Source organism: Hypomesus nipponensis, chromosome 7, assembly GCF_054491055.1.
Source record: "Hypomesus nipponensis isolate SF chromosome 7, ASM5449105v1, whole genome shotgun sequence".
NCBI classification, from domain to species: domain Eukaryota; kingdom Metazoa; phylum Chordata; class Actinopteri; order Osmeriformes; family Osmeridae; genus Hypomesus; species Hypomesus nipponensis.
Genome location: NC_140367.1, coordinates 17,467,450 through 17,477,372, shown reverse-complemented (window position 1 = coordinate 17,477,372; position 9,923 = coordinate 17,467,450). Strand labels below are relative to the sequence as shown.

The 9,923-nt window shown below is 52.7% G+C and overlaps 1 long non-coding RNA gene across 2 annotated transcripts; it reads left to right on the top strand.

Moving 5' to 3' along the window:
- Positions 1-4,504: 4,504 nt before the first annotated feature.
- LOC146281768 (uncharacterized) lies at positions 4,505-8,221 on the top strand. Of its 2 annotated transcripts, XR_014762469.1 has the most exons (5): positions 4,505-4,662; positions 4,971-5,124; positions 6,599-6,856; positions 6,982-7,113; positions 7,441-8,221. It is a non-coding gene; the product is annotated as an uncharacterized LOC146281768 (long non-coding RNA). The 2 variants fall into 2 exon arrangements; XR_014762468.1 differs by having other exon boundaries at positions 4,971-6,856.
- Positions 8,222-9,923: the final 1,702 nt, after the last annotated feature.

Genomic DNA, 9,923 nt, shown 5'->3' with positions numbered 1-9,923 from the left:
GCTCGCCACTGGGCTATCTGTCTTCGGTCAACCTGGTGATGGATCAGGCTGTCTCTCTGGCTGTCTCTCTGACACCTGGCTGTCTGTCCCTTTTCCCTGGTGATGGAGCGGGCTATCTCTCTGCCCACCCAGCGGGGCTCGCATGCGCGCTGCGCGCGCAGGCTCGCCACTGGGCTATCTGTCTTCGGTCAACCTGGTGATGGATCAGGCTGTCTCTCTGGCTGTCTCTCTGACACCTGGCTGTCTGTCCCTTTTCCCTGGTGATGGAGCGGGCTATCTCTCCGCCCACCCAGCGGGGCTCGCATGCGCGCTGCGCGCGCAGGCTCGCCACTGGGCTATCTGTCTTCGGTCAGCCTGGTGATGGATCAGGCTGTCTCTCTGCCCACCCAGTGGGGCTCGCATGCGCGCTGCGCGCGCAGGCTCGCCACTGGGCTATCTGCCCTTCACTCTACCCATCCAGTGGAGCTCGCATGCGCGCTGCGCGCGCAGGCTCGCCATCTGGCTGTCTGTCTGTCTCCCTCCCTATAGAACTCCAGTCCCTAGCTCATCCTAACCACAACCCCTCGCCCTTAATGCCTAAACCTCAACCAGGCCTCCCTCAGCCTGCGCTGACCTTTGACCCCACCCATTCCTTACCTTAACCTTCCCTGGGGCTAGAACATCTGGCCTACGGCCAATCCTAACCTCAACCCTCGTCCCCAATACCTAAACCTCAACCAGGCCTTTTCTTGGACCTCGGTTGACCCCTGACCCTTGACCTCCCTAACCCCAACACCTTAGGCTTCTCCTAAACTCAACCTCTCTCTAACTTATTCTTTAACCCTCTGGTCTAGCCCTACTTCTCCACACACACATCATCACAACACCTCTCACACACGCACACACACCTTTCTATGTGTCTCTCTCCCTCTGAACTTAACGCTACTGTTTTTTCATTCCAGATTACCACGATTCATCCTTCCAGGTATACAATGTGGTCTCCTCCCCCCATCCCTCTCTCTCCTCCTCCCCCCTCTCTCTCTCTCTCTCTCTCTCCCTCTCTCCTCCTCATATCTTTTCCCTAGCTTGTTTAATCTCCTTTACCGCTTTTGGTGGACCACTGGAGGCCGCCTGGATGGCAAGGGATGCGCCTTTGAATTTTTTGCATTCTCCTTGTCACCCAGGCCGCTTCTGTTGATCTGTAGTCGTAGGACGGCCACATTTACCTGTTTCCCCCTTTTATTTGGCTATCGCCTGATGAGTCCTAGCCTAGTAATGGACGAAACCGGTAGCGATTCGGGGGCCGTCGCTCGTGCTCCGTTTATTCTGGTCGGGACATGCAGGTAATCCCACCCGGAGTGCGATGGCCAACATTATTGAATTGCAAATTTTATTTGTTCACATGGTGAACGCCTCTCACTCTGTGCCTCTCTCGCTCTCTCTCGCTCTCTCTCTCTCTCTCTCTCTCTCTCTCTCTCTCTCTCTCTCTCTGTGCTGACTGTCAAATTGTATATGTCTCTTGTTAACCCCTTTTCCTCCAACAGCTCCCAGATGACGCTCATGCGTCTCTGCTTTTTAACCCTTCTTCCAGTTTTCCTCCTTATGATGACCTCTACTCTACGGACAGCCGAGATTTGGTATAGTTATTTTCTCTTTCAGGCAGGCCCCTTCTTAGCTTTTCAGATTAGGTTAGCTACTCGGCCAGGTATGACACGCACTCACTCACACACACACACACACACACACACACACACACGCTAGTCTTCCACATCTTGGCTCTTAGTCTCCGCTGCTGCCTGGTAGTCCATTTTGTTAGTCTCATCTCTCGTGTCTTGTGTTTCCTTTCTCCCTTCCTCCTTCCTCCCTCTCCCTCTCCCTTTCCAAAATAGCATGTCCCCCCCTCGCCCTCGTCGACCAGGTTTTGCCCCCCCGGGCACCTACTACCCCTACAGGGCCACCTTCCCCCCTCCCCCTCCTCCCTGCTCCACGTATTCTGTACCCTACCCGGTTATGGGTGCCCGCTGGGTCTATGTAACCCCAGACCCCTACCACTACTCCCCCTACCCACCACACTTTTATGGTGGTCCCCCTGGCCTGACCCCTCCTCCTCCCCCTCCTCCCCCTCATTACCATGCACCCTGGTATCCCCTCCAGCTACCCTCTTGTCCACCGTCCCATCATGCGTTTGGGAACCCTACCACCAATCCCTCCCCTCTGATCTCCCAACCCTCCACCACCCCCCCGGGAGTTACTCCCACCCACTCACTACCTCCCCTTGGCCCTCGCCGCAGGGGTGGCAAACGTAGGACCCCGGCCCGGAAGCGTTATAAGCAACGCTTGGCTGCCCTACATCCTGTGATTAACCCTCGACCCATCTTGGGCCCCACCCCCACCCCGGCTCAACGACTGTTGACACCCCCATCCTCCACCCCGCGCCCAGCACTGATGCATCCTAACTCCAGTGCCACTGATGGCTCTATCACGCCTTCCACTGCCAAAGGGGACCGGGCTCACCCTACCATTCCCCCTGTAGCACCAAACCCACAAAAAAAAAAAAAAAAAAAAAAAAAAAAAACCCCCTCCCTCCCTGCCCCTGCCATTCACTACCACCTCCACCACCCGAGCCCTGGTCCACTCGACACCCCCAAATATGGATTTGAGCCCTGCCCGGACACCGAGGGCCACCACGACCTCCCCACCACGACCCACACCACCACTCCCCATTAGACCGCACGGTCAACCCAATACTGCTGTACCGGATGACGTTATTACAGCCCTCTCATCCCCGTTAGCTGCTGGCGACGAAGCCTGTTTAAGCTTCGGAGATAGCTGTGACTCGCTCCCTTTGTCCCCCCTCCCTTGCCACACGGCCCCCCCTAGCTTGCCTCGGGGTAATATAGAGGTGGAAACCCGCTCCCCCCTCCTCTCCCCCCTCTCACTCCTTCCCTCCACATCAGCGGCGCGCACCCAAGATCCGCGGCCCCTCCCAGCTTACACCCGCCACGACCATGGGGGTAAAAAGCATCTTTGGACCCTGACCCCCAAGAGAAACACTGTGGTTATGGGGGATTCAAATCTCCACCGTCTCCCCCACGTCCTGCGGGACTCTGTCCAGGTAGATTGCTACCCTGGGGCTAAGATCTGTCATGCCATTGACATCCTGAGAGGCATTAAAACACCGGTCCTACACGTGACCAAGGTGATTTTATCCTTTGGCCTGAACGACAGAAACACACCCCTTAATGTCTCTTCCCACCAGGCTCGCAACCTATTTGCCAAAGCCGCTGAGACCTTCCCCTTCGCCTCCATTTTTGTCCCTCTGATCAACACTAGCCCCCGCCTGCCCCGATCAGAGAGAGACACCATGTTGGCATTAAATAACTTCCTTGCCATCCATATGCCCATCATCCCCTTACTCCCTGCTCATCTCTTTCACACGGGTCCAGATCACATCCACTGGACCGCGCCTACGGCCCAGGCTATGCTGGAGCACTGGTCTAACCTTTTAGACTAGTCTCCCATCGCTCATAACACCCTTGTGCCCCTCTTTTTATGATGGTTGGCACCAGAAGGCCTGAACCTGACCCAACCCTACCCTGAAACCCCATCCCACTCCCTCCTGCTCCCTTCGTCACAACCTCATGCTTCTTCACCTTCGTGATTGGGGGCATGCTCCTTTAATCAACCCTCCATCCAGTCCCCCCTAATCCTCATGCTTCTTCACACCTGTGATGCTGGCATCATCCACTACCCACCCCCTCCATCCAGTCCCCTCCACCCTCATGCTTCTTCACACCAGTGATGTTGGCATTATACACCACTCACCCCCTCCATCCAGTCCCCTCCGCCCTCATGCTTCTTCACCTAGTGACTGCTGGCATCACCCCAACCCCAAAGCCCCTTCTCTTTCCCCCTCCCCCTCCTCCTCTCTCCCTCCCTCCCCCCCCCCCCTTCCCCCCTCCCCCCGCCCACCAGGACGGGACTACCCATCATCATCATCACACGCCCTCTCATCCCTGAGGAGACGTGTACCCCCCGGAACGCCGCCTCCGGCGGCGTTTGGGATTGTGTTTGCCAACGGTCGCTGGGGACCTTGTTGGTTTCACTCCACGTCTGCTCCTATGGTAATACCCCTCTCATGCTCCTTCACCTCGGTGATTGCTGGCATCACCCAATACAATACCCCTCATCCTCTCTCCCTCTCTCCTTTTTCCTCTCTCTCCCTCTCCCTCCCCCCCACCCACCAGGACAACAAGCCCCCTCATCCCTGAGGAGAGCGCGCCCCTCATCCCTAAAGAGACGTGTACCCCCCGGAACGCCGCCTCCGGCGGCGTTTGGGATTGTGTTTGCCAACGGTCGCTGGGGACCTTGTTGGTTTCACTCCACGTCTGCTCCTATGGTAATACCCCTCTCATGCTCCTTCACCTCGGTGATTGCTGGCATCACCCAATACAATACCCCTCATCCTCTCTCCCTCTCTCCTTTTCTCTCTCTCCCTCTCCCTCCCCCCCACCCACCGGGACAACAAGCCCCCTCATCCCTGAGGAGAGCGCGCCCCTCATCCCTAAAGAGACGTGTGTCCCCCGGAACGCCGCCTCCGGCGGCGTTTGGGATTGTGTTTGCCAACGGTCGCTGGGGACCTTGTTGGTTTCACTCCACGTCTACTACCTATCCTGTCCTAGGGTAATAACCTCTATTTGTCTCCTTGTTTGTATGGTGTCTGTATTATCTGTAGTCATGTTGTCATTCCATGAGGTAGCACAGTCACTAGGACTGATAGTGGTGTTAGCCTTTGTCATTTTACTCTAGTCTTAGTCCTGTTCATTGGCATGTCTGGTTGGATCAGGAGGAGTAGTCCATGGTGCCTGACCTTTGATTGCCTCTGTTAATTTCCTTTTCCCCTCTTCTCTCTCTCTCCTCTCTCTCTCTCTCTCTCTCTCTCTCTCTCTCTCTCTCCTTCCTCCTTGGTGCCTCTCGGCTCTCTGTGTCAGGCGGCGGGCTGCCATGAGTAACTAGGCCTAGGTTCTCTTCGGAGTTCCTGGAGGGGCTCGGCCCCTACTCTCTCTGTGGGTGATCCAAGGTCCCTGGAAGTGTCCGTGCACGTTTACCCCGACCTTTGCTGATCTTCGGATCTTGAATGTCATTGTGAGTGGGTTTTTTACTATCCTCCCTACCGCCTAAACCTACAGGGCCTCGGTCTTCATGCCACGGGGGGATGCCAACGACTTTCCCCTCTGGGGCTCGTCGGAATCTCTGGTTAGCTTGCACCTCCTCCCTCCACCGCGCCCTCCTTTGTGCTACACGACTCGGTTTAGGAATTAGGCACGTTCCTTTTATCGGTGCACTGGTCGCCCCTATCGGAAACACGTGGTCAGTATTGTTTAGGCCCCTTCCCTCATTACTACTGTATGTTGGTATGGCATGCATATTCATAGTTTAGGTAGGGTATATGCTTGCGGCCTTCATACACACCCGTACTCCCCCTCGAATAGGCCTGTCCCCTGATCATGTCACCCATAATAATAATAATAATAATAATAATAATACAATATTAATTTCATAACATACTGTCATTTAATATAACAATGCTAGGATGTAAGGTGACAAAATTAGAGCCTTATTTACGCCCCTCCCATTACTTTTGTCACCACTAAGGCCAACCTTATCCAGTTGGACCTCCCTAGAAGCCCCCGGGCCCTTATGGCCTCCTCCCCCTCCCATCACCATATCCCAGGGTTTGGAAGTGTTGTTGGCCACATTTGGGATTGACTCAACGAGGGAACGGGTGTTTCAGCCATGTAAGCGTAGGGACAACTCCCGCCATTGGCTCTCTCTGCCTTATCCTCGTGACTTGATTGGAGACCCAACGGGTGGGCTTATCTATACTCTACAAGGAACCCAGGTTATATAATCGGGATGATCCCAGTGGATGGGGGTCAATTTATCCCTACCATCTAACAATAGAAATAGGTCCATCCAAAACACTGTTTTTAACACCTACTTTAATACTAAGATAAATATACCATCATCACCCCCTTATCCATAATAATTTCGTATTCCCCCTATCGGGAACCGGCCCAGATTGGTTTGTGTCTGTGGCCCATTATCTCCCCTTATCTCCCTAGATCTCCTTAGCTGACCCATCTTTAGTCCCGGGATCTCTGGCCTCCTGATATAACCTGGCTCCCACCTATAACATGCCCCTCTCCCTAGGAGGGCTCCCTCACCCTGGGGAGCCCTCGGCCTGTTGGGCACTCCTCTCTCGTCCTCGATCTCGGCTTCTCACTCATTAGGGGGCTCCCCTTTCAACCCTCCTGGAGAAAGGGGGCCCCACGTAACAGTACGTAATTGAGGTGGCGAGGCCCCATGGAACCCCGCCCCTCTCCCACGTGTCCACAGAGTTCAGTGAAGCGCCCCGCCCCGCGCTGACGTCACCGGGGCAGGCCTCCTCTGGTGTCATGGCGCGGGGGTCGTCTGCTCTCTCCTCTGTATCCGATTCTGGGGGGTCATACTGTATGACTCACAGTATGATTAATCCGACAACATGATGATAATAGTTTCTTATTGTGATGATGGTAACTGTCTCTTGATATCTGTTTGTTGTCTATTGTGCACTTAGTCTGATGCTGGGCCTCCTGTGGGGAGAGATAGTACTTCCTATCATGGGTCTCACACCGTCATCGACTGCGTCCGCGCGTCTGGCCTCCTCGTCTGTATTCCTGTCCATGCTAGGAGCTGTCCCTGATGTTCCCCTTGTCACAAAGCTCCCTCCGGGGAACGGCTTGACGGTGGTTTCCGGGGGTATCGACGAATGGGCTGACCGGAATCACATTGTGGGGGACCTCTCAGGGTGGTGTTGGCGGGTCTGTGGAACCAGGTTGGTTCTAGCATCAGAAGGTCTGTCTTTGGTAGCATCCTTGATTTTGTCTCCTCACGGATTAGATAGGCACTTACCCACTAGCTGCTTCCCTCCCACTGCTTCCCCTTCCCCCTTTACCATAGACGGACCCCGGGTCGTGTGGCACGGCGTTCTCCCGCTCTACCACCGGTTGAGACGGGCCGTATGCTTCTCCTGGTGCTGAGCGGCGCTGATTAGGCCTTCTAGCCTTTTCAGAGGGCATGCCATGTCTACAGGTTAGCTACACTAATAGTGATTTTTACTTATCCTTTTTTTCCCCCCCTTAGATTAATATCATTATCTCTACTCTTCTAGTTTTATCAGGACCGGGACTCTCTCTAGTCTGGTTCTGCATAGCCAGTCCTCTGTGTTGTGTTATATCTTGTTTAGCCAGGACCTCCTCTGGTCCCGTATCACATAGTCTATCCTCTGTATTGTATGATGTTTTGTAATAACTTGTCCCAATAGCTCCATTTACCCCTCACATGTCATTCTAGTTGAATCCCCCTGACCCTCACCCTGTTTTTCCCTCTCTACACTACGCCTCCTGCCTTCCTGTGCAGTTCTCGGCGCTGAGAGGAGGTGACATGCTGTGAGACGGCCCTCTAGATCTCCCTCCAGAACACCCGTCTCCCTCCTGCCTCCCCTCTGAGACGCCCCACCCCGCCCTTCCTACACACTCCCCCACAGAGCTGCCGACGAGATGACAAGAGATGGCAGTGCGACCGGATTGACCCGTTACACGCCTCCCTCATCTCCTGTGAAGCCGGCTCCACACCTCACACTGACTTTGATTGATCCACAACAGACACTCAGTTGCCACGGGACTCTGGGACTACCCCACCCCCCCTCATCACCAATGCACGTCCCTGTGGTCATTATTGTACTAATTACTCCACAATGGGCCTGTAAACCGCCGCATTATTGCTTTGAATGTCTATTTCAAACTGCACGGATTCCTGGTTTACCCTATTGCACTTGTGGTGTTGTACAATTTCATCGCATTTCCCCACCCCACGATAAACCTGTAAGCCCTCTGTATTATTGCATTGAATGTCTATTTCAATATGCACGGGTCTGTGGTTTAACCCCTACACACTTGTGGTGTTGTATGGTTATCTTATATTTATCACAATTAATACACTTGGTTTAATTGCACTGGTGGTGTCCTACTTTCATTTCCTATACACCCTTACCAAATCCCTCTAACGTAGGCTCACCACTCAACATGGACAACAGTCTGGTTTCTCCCCACAGAGGTAACTCCACCTGTAATGTAATGTCCCCCTGCAGGTTATCAGCTACCTCTGATTTACCTCGCATAGTCCCCCTCACTCACCAGTTTCCCCATTTGAGAACTGGAATCGTCTTATCGCTCACCCTATTCCTGGCCACCTGCTGTCCTAACGGTGCTACTGCACGTCCCACTGCCCTGGTAGTTGTTCTAACCTCATATCTACACCTTAGACACATTATTAATACATTACTGATCCTTACTGATTCCTCCCACATTTACTGATTACACGGGTTCTATCCTAATATTCTTTCTTATGTACCCTAAGCCAGTTTGTCCTTTTTTCTCCTCTACTAATAACACTGACATTCTCATTAGATGATTACATGCCCTCACATATTACAATTACGACACACTCCATGCCATGTCCTATCATTCAGTACTTGCCTTCACATAACACAACAACTCATCACTCCATGACCCATTTCTCTTCCCCTCTCTTTCTCACATAATTCTTTATTACACATTTTTCATCACTGATCACTGATGGGGTTTCCCTTTTTCCTCTCAAAATCCCTACAATCCCTTCTCTGTTTGTGTGTGCTTGTCCTCCCCCTCTCCCTCCCTCCGCTACTCATTTGGAGCTGCGGGCTTCTCTAGGGAATTCCCTTCCTGTGACGACGCGATCTCTGACGTCACCGCTAAGATCTCCGTTTCTGTCATTTCAACTTTCACTTCTATTTCACTCTAACGGGCCCCCACGCTCCCGATTTTGGTCGGATTCATTTCGTCTTCCCCCTCTAACATGAATCCGTGCCTCCAAAACATTCCTTTCGCGTTCCTTCATGTTAATTCACCGTTAGCCATTTCGCCGTTAGCCCCCTCGCCGCTAGCCGTTTCATTTCCTGGTTTTCGCGTCTCTTCCGGCCCCCTAGCTGTCCATCAAACGGTCTCTTCCGGTCCCCTCCGCTGTAGCTTTCGGCAACGTAACTCCCGCCCCCTCCGACCTGCGATTGGCCCTCTGGGGCCACGCACTTGAACTCGTTCTTTCGTCTATTGCACTCCTGAGCGCAACACGAAAAAATCGCCGCACCAGAAAATTACTTTGAAAATTGGTAACTATAAATTATTGCTTTGACATTTCCAAATTTTAATACGTTTCTTGAGACTATCTCAAGTTTGTCCTAACGTTTTTCCTCTGAAAAAACATACTTTAATCTCGTTTTAACTCCGTTTTCACCGTGTTTCAGCCTCTATAAACTTCACCGTCCGCCATCGCCGCACCACCTACTCCATCGCCTCACGTCCCGTCCTCCCATCTCCCCTTTGATAATTAATGTAAGTATTTATCTCCTGCGCTGTGAATTTATAGTTGTCAATTGTTTTATTAAATTTCTAACATAGCTGCGGGTTCTCCTCCTGCGTCCCGTCCATTCCATCTAATTACCTGTCCATTGTCATGCTAATTTCGCCGTTCACTTTGAGCGACGCTAGCCCACCTCCACTAGCCAGACCTTTAAATTCCCGTCCGCCATCTTGATGAGGGCCCCCTTCATTAGTAACAGGAATAGTTTACTACTGTTCCAATAGTTTCTTATTATAACAAATGACTTTTTCAATTGATAATGCCCACACATAACTCCCTATATATTTTCACCCCCCAAAATAACTCTTATTTACAATAACGATGATAGGAACAATGGTCTAAAACACTTTAGGGCATGTTGGGGCCTCCCCTTCTATTCCCCCCACAAGTTTAATACACAGTTTGATGGTGCTTCAGTGTGTAACTGGGTTCGTCATGCATACGTG